This window comes from Pollicipes pollicipes, unplaced genomic scaffold (genome assembly GCF_011947565.3).
Source record: "Pollicipes pollicipes isolate AB1234 unplaced genomic scaffold, Ppol_2.1 Scaffold_1600;HRSCAF=1878_pilon_pilon_pilon, whole genome shotgun sequence".
NCBI lineage: Eukaryota > Metazoa > Arthropoda > Thecostraca > Pollicipedomorpha > Pollicipedidae > Pollicipes > Pollicipes pollicipes.
The window spans coordinates 13,708,480-13,721,448 of record NW_023595962.1 but is presented as its reverse complement, the minus strand read 5'-3'; positions in this window follow the sequence as shown (position 1 = coordinate 13,721,448).

Genomic DNA, 12,969 nt, shown 5'->3' with positions numbered 1-12,969 from the left:
AGTCACGGCTGAAAATTGCAGGGTGCGACATGCTCTATCAGCTAGTACTTGACGACCTGCTGTGTTTTGAATCCTGCGTTTATAACCTTAATGATCATTTTCAGTAATGCCAGGAGACCTCCATCGTCATCGGTAGAATGATTGAGCAAGAAATGAGCGTGAAGATAAAGGTAATCAGTTTTTTTTATAAATTGTTCGACAACAACATTGATTCTTGACATATTTGATTGTTTCAGTTGCCACAAACTTTCAAAATTTGATTATATGAGACATCACAACCGCCGATACAATCCCAACGGTCTTCTCACCAGATTTGCTGAATGACGGGGGACTGGTATCTGCGAGCAGATCCTCGTCTAAGGCAGACAACGCCAACGGATCGGGCTGGACATCGGGAGCGTCGTCTGGAAAACAACAGTATGGACAGCTGGTTACCGAACTGCTGTAGTATTCATAGCTGGTGACCAAACTGCTGTAGTATGGACAGTTACTGACCAAGCTGCTGTAGTGTGGACAGGTGGCAACCAAGCTGCTGTAGTATGCACAGCTGGTGACGAAACTCCTGGGTGAAGGCAACAAATACCAATACAAATACCTCTGGTCAGGCGCGGGAAAACAGCAACCAGTTATGTACGTACATTCCAGCTTCATGCGATGGTGGTATCAACAACCAACCCAGTGAGGTGGCTTATAACCCGATACAGATATTGCGAGTTAAGTATGGCCGATTATCACTTGGTTTTAATAAACTTGACATTTCCAGCATGTTCACACGATCTCCACACTGGAGGTACGAGCACGCATTCAACATGCGTGGTCGAGCGTCGGGAGCCCCCCAGGGAGTCACGTGATATAGATGTCGCCGACACCAACGGGACTTCTGGACCAAGCCAGGCCTGAAGACGAGACCCGCGACGTTTGCTGACGGAGCCAACTCATGCCTGGTGCACGTGGAATCAAGCAAGTAAACGATGTTCAGACTCCCTGCGTCATTTCGGGCCTTACTTTTTCACGAGCAAGATGCTCGTGAAAAAGTGAAGGAAGTGAACGTGAGATGCATTATTTGAGTCCTCCGTGCATAATGAAGGAATCGCCGCTACTTTTGCTCATGCTTGTCCTAATGGCGTTTGCCCTACGTCGCGGGCCAAATTGTTGCTGTCTGGTCCAGCACATCTATAATGCATGGATTCCACCAGTGTCCGTGCCAAAGAAGTCAAGCGTTCAATCACAGAATCTCATCAAACTCATTTTCGGGGTGCTGTGGCGCATATCACCACAAAATCACTGCCCGGTTGACGCTAGGCCCCACGAGCGGGCCTGCTGCAAGGGCAGCGGTTGGGGCTGGTGTGAAACCACAACAGGTCCCAACACACAAGCCTACTCACCATGCGAGGCGACGGGCGCCGGCCACTCATCCCTGGCGTCAGGCGGGTCCGGGTGGTCTGCAGCTGGAGCCTCCGAGCAGCCATCAGAGTCGCTCAGAGCTGCTCCTGCAATACCAGCGCAGTCGTCCGCGTACGTGCGTGTGTTTTACATGCTGGAGGGCCGGTTTTTAAGGTCTACAGGCATGCGCGTGGACACGTCCTCGAGAATAGAGGGGCGAAGTAGAATTCAGATAAAAATTAATTGAGAATCAATGGGAGCACAGGGAGCAAGCTCACGGTACTATACGCATGTGTGTAGCCACACCTCAATTTTGATGGGACAAATCAGAATGAGGGGACAAATAAACTGAGAATCAAGGCGATTACAGGAACCAAATCGAAGGGCGGGGGGCCGCTCGCATCGGTCACGCGCTCGGCCAGCGGCAGCGGTAGCCTCTCGCCGTGTTGCACCAGGAAGCGCACGAAGGCCCAGACGGCTCTCGCTGGCGGTGCTTCCCTGCAGCTGAACTCATTCGTTCTGAATCGCACGCCGTAGCCTGCTATTTGTACTATCGCACGCCTCCTCGATGTCGTTTCACGGGTTTCATAACACACATTAAGTGGCGCGATTGCTTGCAACGATAGCTTCGACCTCGATGCACGCCACGACGTTAAACATGGCACCCCGTAGCTCGTTCCATGATTGGGTCGCTGTATGATAAGCCAACCATCTACCATCAGGCTCGCTACGGACGCCAGTGAGAGCATTACGTCCAGCATCACAGTCGCGGGCATGGCATGCTTCTTAACCCATGTAGGCTGAAACAATACTCCACAACGAGCTTTTCCCGCGTTAGTAAGACCACATTCCAAAAACTTTGTGACAGGTGCAATACCTTTAACCGTAAGTGCATTCACAACATTCGGTAATGTGTGAAGGGTCCATGAACGTCTGTTTCCGCGCGATAACCATGCCATCGTGGTTCCCCATGATAACGATTTGCAGCAACTTCGCAGACCTTGGTCTCGTCGTCAAAGTAGCAAGCCTAATATAACAGGAAGTGTTCACTCATGACACCTCATCAATTAGTTTCGCGGAGTTTAAGAATGAACTGCAGCGAACAGCAGCCCAACATCGGCCCACCACTCCGGCCCAGCTGCTGGCATCAGTTTAGGAAGTGACATATTAGCGCTGCTGCATGAATGCCAAAACAGAAACGCCTTTACGGAATTCACGTGGGGCGCAGCAGACTGCTCTGCTGTATTGTGCAAGCACAAAGCTGTGCCACAGAATGGTGGACATAGGAGCATTTTAAAGTATGCTTGAACTGAACAAAGAAAGTGCATGAGCTGTGCATGCACACTAACCAAATGTACTACAGGCGATGATTCTGATGATGATGATGGTTGGAGTTTTGGGGCACGCCGACAACTGAGGTCATTCTGCACCCTTATGATCTCATTTGTTAGTGCATCCTAAAACTCAAGTACTCGAGATAAAACCAGTGAGAAATGCTCATTAAAAGATTAAGCTAACACTGTATGCATTCCAAACCCAAATGCTCATACCTGAAGGTGACAAGGTCAATGGGTCCGGCTTGATGTCCAGAGTACCATCTGTAAAGTGTGAATTAGAACCAAATTAGTTGTCTGTGTCGTTATCTTCTTCCAATCAATTGTTGGCCACCCAAAGCAGGCCTGGCAACCAAAGCAAAGAGTTCTCACAATTGGTTCACAAAAAGTTCTCACAATTACTTGACTCAAATGGGGCAGCACAATTAACAGCAGAAAGGGCCATGTAAAATTGGAGAACAGTATGATATTCCTCAACAAAGAAGAAAATGCTAACTGGGAACTGAGATTGCTGGCACACCTTGGGAAGCAGACACTGCTCCATGGGGTCAATGTTGAGCATGGCCATAACATGGGGGATACAGAGACTTTGTGTAGTGGTATGTATGTATACATACTTACCACAGGCTCAAATAACCATCACATCCTCAAAACCCAATAACTATCATCCACATGCCTACACACATGCACACACATGCATGAACAAGCATGCTTATACACAAACATACAGCAGAAAAATCCTCACCACCTGGGAAGAATGGTTGAGCGCATTCATCTTCAGATGGACAGGGACCTTCCTCATCCTCAGCTTTCAAAGGTGGGCATGTGCCATCCATTTGTGACTGGAATAGGGCAGACCAGATTAGACACTGACCATCCCTTCCCCATTCACATTAAATACAGCACTCCACATTGTGTAGGGTTTCAAACTGAAATAGCCATCTTGAAGATCACTTGTAGAGGCTCACAGCCCTACCCCTTTTAAGATTTAATACCCTCTAGTTTCTAAGACACACACTGCAAAGAGTATCTCCAACTACTTTGTGCAGCTTTTTCAAGGTCATGCTGGCATGCATGACACAATGATAAGGCATTCTAATTCTACCACCTCATTGCCCATGTAGTATTCAAGGTTGCATGTCAATGGGCTCTCAGTATTGTGCAACCTATGCCAGCTTCAAACACAAATCATGTTTGGTGTTATATGATACAAGAAGTCAGACATAGATACTAGTTATTACTGAAATGACAATTGTAATCAAATAACTTCAAAAATGCCAAAAATACCTCGCTGGGAGTTTGAAGCACTACAAGTGAGTGTTAGGGATCTTTGCACCACCAGTTTGGCAATGTCTCTTAAATCATGCATACATGTTTCATGACAGTGAAACCATGATGCATTTAGGTGCATATTTTCTACAGAAGTTATATTGTCTAAAGCAATGTTTTCCACTTGAGAGCACACCAATTACCAATGGTTATAAATAAGCTTCTTTCATCATATTTGATGCTTGCTTCAGTGCTTTCCCATGTGAAACATTACTATTATGCTTAACAGTTCACAAAACAATACTTTTTTATTCGAATAGGCTTTATTTTTAAAATGCAGCTTTTATTACACTAAACCAATAGACAGAACTAACTTTCAGACAAGACTAAAGCAGGCAATAGGAGGAACACAAGTGATGGGACAATCAATTTCATCCAAATAGGTCACAAATTTTGGCATGCATCAGCTCTGTTCAGTTTACAATAAAATGTCCATTTATAGACCTGTCATGCATCATGAAAATGAAACCCACATGTTGACTGGATAAATTACAATGGATCAAAATTGCCTGCATACCCACTGCATAATAAATAACCAATATTTTGTAAAGGGTGAGACAATGTTTTAGCATCGCATAATATATGAGTATCAGTATTTATGGTCTCAGGACCAATATTCTGCCACAGGGCCCACGGGCCTAGTTTCACAAGGTGAGCTGGGGACAAGAGATACTGAACAGAGAATGCACTGAAAAACTATTAATCCTACTCTTGCAATTCGCCATCAAACTGGTTTCTCTCCGGCTTTGAACCCCATTTGTCTCGAAAAGTGTAGATGTCTGGCATGCCCCACTCTTCAATGACTGGGATCAACAGCATCTTGTCATGCAATCAAAATACCCAAACCTCAAAAATGTTTCCCCCCAACATCCCACCTGAAGAGCCTCAGACGTGTCGATGTTTGAATATCAGACTCTCCCACTTCTGACCAGGACCTCCAAACATCCGATCGGCCTGGTTAGTCAGCTTGCATGCTCGTGAAGTTGGCGATTTATTCAGCAACGAGTTCCGATCTCTCTAAAAAAGGGTCTCAAAGTCAATTATGCACGAGAACATCGAAAATAACCTTTGTTTTCAATATTATGGGACCTTTGAGGTCAAACTCTAGGTCAAAAGGATGGGGAACTTGATATCACCCAAAAATTCCCGGCCCATTTGATAACTGAAAGCATTAAAATATTCACAAGCGCAAGAACCACCGTCCGTCAAAAAATCCTGACCTCTCAAGGCCACCCTTCTAGGTGAAACGCGGGTTCAAAGGACGAGGAACTCCGTACCACCCAAAAATTATCGGCCGATTTGAAACTGCAAGTATCAAAACATTCGCAAGCAAGAGAGATTAGCGTCCGTCAAAGTGTCCCGGCCTCTCAAAATGACCCCTCAAGGTCAAATACGTGCTCAAAGGACGGGAAACACCACATCACCCCAAAACCACCCGCCGATTTAAAACTCGCAAATGTCAGAGTATTCACCACAGAAAGAATTAGAGTCCGTCAAAAAGTGCTGCCCTCTCAAGGTCATCCTTCAAGGTCAGAGGTGGTGCACTTGCGTAACGGAAAGGCTTGGACCATTCTGGCATAAACCGTATGTAAGCCGTAGAGATCGGCCGCTCGGTGCATTCCTCACCGTGGCCACTCTGGAGTAGGTTCTTGAGGACATGCTAAAGAAGGCGGGGGTCTGCGGCCCTCACGTCACGGGGGGGGGGGGGGGGGAACGATTCCTTGCCATATTTGTTGATGACTACCCGCAGAAAACTGACCCGTATAAAATTCGTAATTGATCTTGATTAACTATGGAGGCTTTTTTAAAAGCGAGTGACTGTTTAAAACTGGAGAGTAACGGGTTAAGTTTGGGATCCAGGTGCGCTGTGCCGGAGTCGCTCCGCGGTGAACGCTAAACGAACTCGTCCCGGGCCCGCACAGCCATACCGTGGCAAGCGGAACAAGTGTACTTTGCACTGAACCGCGATGCGTTGACTGAACTCGCTGGCGCACTTTGGTGACTCGCGGTGATGGCTGGCGCGAACCGCAGCCCGACCACGCGAGATCTTTACATAAAAATGGTGCATCGGCTGGGAACCCGAACCCTCGGGAATATCCAGTGCCTATCGCACGAGCCACTTAATCCCGGGGTCCGGCTCTTCCAAGATTCGGCGGACGATTGAAACCCGAAATCTAAGTTAACCTCCGGCCCCTGTGTGCCCGTTGAGGCACCCCAGTACATGAACTTGGATAGGTCCGCAACGGCCTCCTGCCCGAAGGTTGCTTGATCCGGCTACGTTTTTGTCCTCCGAGTACCTTCTGATTTTCATCTTAATTTGGTATGAGTCCTGGCGAAGTCTACTGTTCCTTTGCGTTTGGCTTACACGCGCGGAGCAGCTACTGTAGTGGGAGAGACGGAGTTTTGCGGCCACATTAATCCTATCCAGAACTGGAGAACAGTTTGATCCACAGATCAAGCGGCAGAGCAGCGTAGAAAGGAGGCGGAACAGAGATCCCTATCGCGTCTGCTCCCCGCCGGAGCGTGAACGACGGGAGAGAGCACGCGTGTGATCTGAGGTGGTGCGCGTGCTGAGTGACAGTGGTGGTGTCGCGGGCTGGTGTGCAAACGTGTCAAGAAAGAGTTTAAAATTCGCGCTGCCGGAGGTGCGAGCTGCTCGTCAAGCAGTTTGCCCCATCGTGGGTGAGTACCCGAGGAAGTGAGAAAAGAAAGTGTTTATTGGCTGGTTCCAGCGCAGAAGATCCCCAGGAGGAAGACAGCAATTTCGGAGTCGCCCGTAAAAAGGATGATCAAAACAATTCTGAAATCGTTAGTGTGGCTGGGAAGGAGTTTCTTTAAAACCAGTTTAAATCATGATTGACCCTGATCGAACCAACTCGTTCATGGAGCAGCCATTGTACGATACGATCACATTGCGGCATGCTCGCGGCGCGCCGTCCAATAATTTGGGGGCGCCACGGGAGATACCTCCGTTTGAACTGGCTAAGGAAGGCGCTGTATTCGTTGTGGATTTCTCAGAGGCGGTCAAAAGTGTTGCCATGCTTGGACATTTGAACTGGGAGGGTGTGACGCGAGTAATGTCCATGCACCTGCGGGACTAGGCCAACGGATTGTACTGAGCTTTTCTGGCGTCGCACCAAACCGATGCAAGTGCTCCCCGTCTGGGGGCCGAGGTTCTGGTCGGAATTTAAAAAGGAAGTGAGGGACAAGTTTAAGAAGCCATTGGACCCGCTGGCGGACTTGATGCAGCTGACGGGTTGCCAGCAGGGAGGTCAGCACCTTTGAGCATCGCGTGCCTACCCTCGCACACAAAACCTGGCCTGAACTAATACAGCCTCAAAACCCAGAAAGGCGTCGAATGGAATCTACCCTCATTTATCAGCATTTTCTGGCGTGGGTTAAAACCCAATTTAGACGAGCGGAGTACGTCTGAAGGGAATACATCATTTTGATGTGGCAGTGTTGGAACTGGCTTGCAATTGAAAATGAACATGAAAATGGCTTTCATGCATGCAGAGAGCTCGTCTGCAAGGCGAGCGTCTAAAGTGGCTGTCGCAGGGAGCCAGTCTGTGGACGGGGGTCACTTCCAACGTGGGCGAGGAAATACGGGAGCCAAAAGAGGCCATTTCCGCTCACATGCCGAAACTACCGAGCCAGCATAGGCATGCGTCAGGCAGACAGAGGGTGTTGGTGGAATGGCCACTAATCCAACACGCCCACCAATCTACCACACGGCAATGAACATGGTGGCCTACCAGCCTTGGTTGCCTCAGTACTCCGTGCTCCAGTCGCCGGCGCACGCGATGTCACGGACATCCGTTCCCCGTGAAGGAAAGGGTAGTTTTAACAACGGGTCCGCACTTCCAACGTGCGTGACCCGGGCTGTCGCGGCAGTCGGGCGATTATCCCGGGGCGGATAGTCAGCGCTTTCCCGTGCCTCGAAGCGGGGGAGCGGGGGAGGGGCCGGGCGCGAGGATCGCCTGCGCAGGCGGTAGGCCTGGCCGCTGCCTGACGCCGAGAGCGTGGGAGGGAGCGGCCGGCCCCCATAACCCGCGAGCTCGGCCAGCGGGGGCGGTGCCGCGGATGACCGCACCACAGTCGGCCGGCCCCCATAACCCGCGAGCTCGGCCAGCGGGAACGGTGCCGCGGATGACCGCACCACAGTCGGCCGGCCCCCATAACCCGCGAGCTCGGCCAGCGGGAGCGGCGCCGTGGATGACCGTACCACAGTCGGCCGGCCCCTATAATCCACGAGCTCGGCCAGCGGGAGCGGTGTCGCGGATGACCGCACCACAGTCGGCCGGCCCCTATAACCCGCGAGCTCGGCCAGCGGGAGCGGTGCCGTGGATAACAGTACCACAGTCGGCCGGCCCCTATAACCCACGAGCTCGGCCAGCGGGAGCGGTGTCGCGGATGACCGCACCACAGTCGGCCGGCGCCGGACCGTGGAGCAGGCCGTTTTTAAACAAACTGTGCCATTCGGTGAGGCGTCCGGCCGGATAGCAAGCTAGCACACGGACAGGGCTGACCTGAACACCGCGGTATTCGTGAAGAACATAGTGCAAGGGCAGAACGAGCTACCTCGAATCCCGGTGGAGATCGGAGGGGAAAGGCTGACTGCTCTGGCGGATTCCGGCGCGGCCGTGACCTTGATTTCGGTTGAATCCTGGCGTAATATACCGGGGCTCTCGGACTTACAATCCCGAGAGGGCGTTCAGCTTCGCTCCGTCACGGGGAGCTCAGCATGTCGCCCTCCGTCACCCGTCACGTCACGCTTCGCAGCCTGAGTCTGTTATCCGTACCCGTGGCGCCGGGGCGTGCGCCACAATCCAAGACATACATGTGATTGCGGATTGCCGAATGATGTTCTGCTGGGAATTGACTTTATACGAGAATCGCAAATGACACTGAATATGGGTGAAAGTCATAAGCTCATTGTGGGTAATTGCGTGCTCTTTTCGTCCTCCAGTCGGCTTTACAACGGCTCGCGGGAGGGTTATCTCCACAACCCAGTGCGTGTGCCAGCGCGACACGCATGTGACGTCACGATTTGTGACGTCACGTCACGGATGCCCAGGGGAGGGTAGGCCGCCGACTGGTGGAATTCCCTCCAACGGCGCCGGAGGATGCCCCCTCCCTCCCCTCCCCCTCATCCGTTGATGAGGTGCGAGGCTCGCTGGTCCAAACCAGTGAGCAAGGCCGGATGCAGGGGATACTGTCCAACCCCACCGACAAGGACGTGGCTCCCCTTCAGGGTTACGTGCTGGGACAAAGCACACTGTACGAGGGACGGGTGGCAACCATTGAAGTGCGAGAGGTGATCGCCGCAAACGATGGGTCACAAATATTGTTGGGATGTGGAATATTGCCGTGAATAATGTGATTGTGGAAAATTGCCGACAAGCCTTTTGGATAATTTTGATCTGCGTCATTTGGAAGGAAAATTGCGTGGTCCGATTGCGACTCTCCTCTGCGAAAGGGGGGGGGGGAGACATTTGTCAGCTATGAATTCGATCTGGAACGCATCGAAATTGCAGCCCCTACCATAAAATTGATAAATTAATAAAAATACAAAATTGAAACCTGACGCCGAAGCCTGTACAGCAAACCGTACCTATGTGCCTAATACCAGGGACGCAAGCTCAACAGACAGCTGGGGAAGATGCTGAAGGACGGCCTCGCTGAACCGGCATGTGACGGCTTTACCTCTCCGCGCATTCTGGTGAAAAGGGCCGAGGCTACATCGGACACCGATCAATGGACCTCGCTGAACCGGCGCGTGACGGCTTTACCTCTCCGTGCATTCTGGTGAAAAGGCCTTGACTACATCGGACACCGCTAAATGGCGTCTCATTCAGTCTTTCGTAAAACTGAACTCGGTGCCGGAAGCCTAGTTGACCATTCCCTAACATGCAACGCCTTTTGGAAGCGCTTGGGCAGCAAGAGGGATATATCAGCGTAATGGACATGGCCAAGAGTTCTGTCAAATTCGGGTTGAACTAGAGTATGCCAAGTTGGTGGGCTTCGCCATTCACAATGCCAAAGCGAAGGTGCTTTTAATGGGACTCAAGAACGCCAGTGCGACGTTGCAGAGAGTGATGGACGCGGTGCACGCACGTTTGTTGGCCTCCAGCCGAGTGCACTGCTACTTGGTTGACCTCATTTGTTGTACTGGTGGTGCGCAAGAACACCTGGAAACACTACATTCCGTATTTGATCTGGCCGTGACAAACGGAGTGAGGTACAAGCCTCTAAATCAAACTCCTGTCCAAAAAAATCAAATTGCTTGGGCATGTCATCACGCCCGAAGGCATCCAGGTAAATGGCTGTCAAACCAGTGGTATATCGCTAATCGCCGGACCGAACAGCAAGTCAGAAGTTCGCAGCTCCAGAGGCGCTGCAAGCTTTTGCAAGCGTTTCGCTCCCGGGTTTGCGGATTTGGTCTGGACCTACAGACCTCCAAAGACCTGAGTAGCTCTCGTGGCCGGTGCGGGACGCGATCATGCTGTGTGATTTTCAATTCGACGTACACCACAAACCGGGCAAAGACGTACCTCATGTGGACGGCTTGAGCCGTCTGCGCTGGACCAACGTGACTGCGGACTCAGAAACGGGCAGATAAATGGCGGATCTTGACGTCAGCATGCGACCGGTGTGCGCCGTCTGGAAGTGGCTGTGCAGAAATACTGCCACGGCACGGCTCGGCCGACGGGTCAGCAGGTTCATCTTCACCGGGGCGACACACGTGACCCGAACGAGGTCTGTATGCAGCTACTCACCACACGCACGTTCCTCGCTGATACCGACGCCTCAAGCCAGTCCTACGTCACACTAGACAGGGGCGAATCCAGAGTGGTGTAGGGCGTGACAAATACAGTCCACAGGAGGCAAATACAGTCCGCATGAGGCAAATGCCGTGCACAGGAGGCAAATACAGTGCGCTGGAGGCAAATACAGTCCGCAGGAGTTGCGGGCCGAGCAGACGAGGGACGAATGTTTGCAGCCCATCATGCGGGAAATGACCGAAGATGCAAAGGGGCGAAGACCTGTGCGTCATAAGCAATACTGGTTAGACAACCAGGAGCTGCTGCGTTGATGCAATCACAAGGGCAGCGTCATTCTGGTGGTGCCGGAAAACCTGCGAGAAGCGCCCTTACAAGACATCTATTAGGGCTCTTTGGAGGGCTTGCCAGGGCGGGTCAGATTTGGACCAAATGCCGATCCAAATTTACGTGAAACGAATGCTATCGGATATAAAAGCCCATGCAGAAAAAACGTGAGATGCAGAAAAACGGAAACCTGGACTCTGCGGAAGGTCCCAATTCAGGACAATTGCCAAGCATCCAGACCATTCCAGAATGTGAGTGCAGACTTGATGACGGGCTTGCCAGTTACCGAGGGTGGCAATGCTGTTTTGCTGACCATTGTCGACTGTTTCACGCGCTTTGTCGAGACGGTTCCATTGCCCTCAGAATTGGCTAAAGAGGTGGCGTTTGCGTTGCAAGATCGGGCGTTTTTCCGTCACGGGATATGCGATGTAGTATCGGATAACGGGGCGGAGTTTGAATCTCGGCTGGCAGCGGAGTTGCACAACCTGCTCGGAGTGAGAGGAAAAGTTAACGCTGCATACCATTCGCAGTCGCAGGGAACGGTAGAACGGCCCCAACGGGTCTCGGCGGACATCATAGCGAAATACGTGTCCAAGGGAAGGCCCGATTGGGACTTTTGCCAGTTCACCATGTACAATTCCGTCGACGCGTTTCATCCCGTATTACTTTGTGCACGGGAGGTCTTCTGTGCTGTCTACAGAGCCCTCTTGGGTGAGGGACGAGCGGGCTCGGGTTGGCATTAGTACGAGGAGTGTGTGGAGAGACTGCTTCGGAACACTCAGGACGCGTTCGCGGAGCTGCGCGTCAACGTGGACAAGGCCAAGCGAGCCAGTCAGGTCTGAGCGAATGCACATGTCAGGATGCGAGCCCTGGATGTGGGAGATAAAGTGATGCTGTTTACCCCACACGTGAATCCCGGCGTGAGCCGAAAACTGGCGAGTTACTGGAAGCCAGGTTACACCGTAGTCATCAGGGTCGGACGGGTGAGCTTCTACCTGAAGCACGATGAGACACTGAAGCGTCAGCTGGTGCGCATGGATCGCATCAAGCTGCGAAAGGCGGTGAAGCTCGAGAGCGAGCAAGCTCCACCGGCCGTGTCGAGTCCCGTAACCGCCGCGGCGGTGTCCGAGTATGAGGCGGGGGGGGGGGGGCAGGTCCAGAGAAGCCCCGCGCCGGAAAAGGCCGAGCACGAGCCGACGCACGAGCCCATGACCCCCGGACGAGGCGATCATGACCATGATGACAGTAGCACGTCCGAGCCGGCGAGCGATAATGAGAGCGGAGATGAGGAGGCAAGCGACAGTGAGAGCGGAGATGAGGAGGCGAGCGACAGTGAGAACGGAGATGAGGAGGCAAGCGACAGTGAGAGCGGAGATGAGGAGATGAGCGACAGTGAGAGCGGAGATGAGGAGGCGAGCGACAGTGAGAGCGGAGATGAGGAGGCAAGCGACAGTGAGAGCGGAGATGAGGAGGCGAGCGACAGTGAGAGCGGAGACGAGGAGGCGAGCGACAGTGAGAGCGGAGATGAGGAGGCGAGAGGCAGTGAGAGAGGGATGAGGAGGCGAGCGACAGTGAGAGCGGAGATGAGGAGGCGAGCGACAGTGAGAGCGGAGATGAGGAGGCGAGCGACAGTGAGAGCGGAAATGAGGAGGCGAGCGACAGTGAGAGCGGAGATGAGGAGGCGAGAGGCAGTGAGAGAGAGATGAGGAGGCGAGCGACAGTAAGAGCGGAGATGAGGAGGCGAGCGACAGTGAGAGCGGAGATGAGGAGGCGAGCGACAGTGAGAGCGGAGATGAGGAGGCGAGCGACAGTGA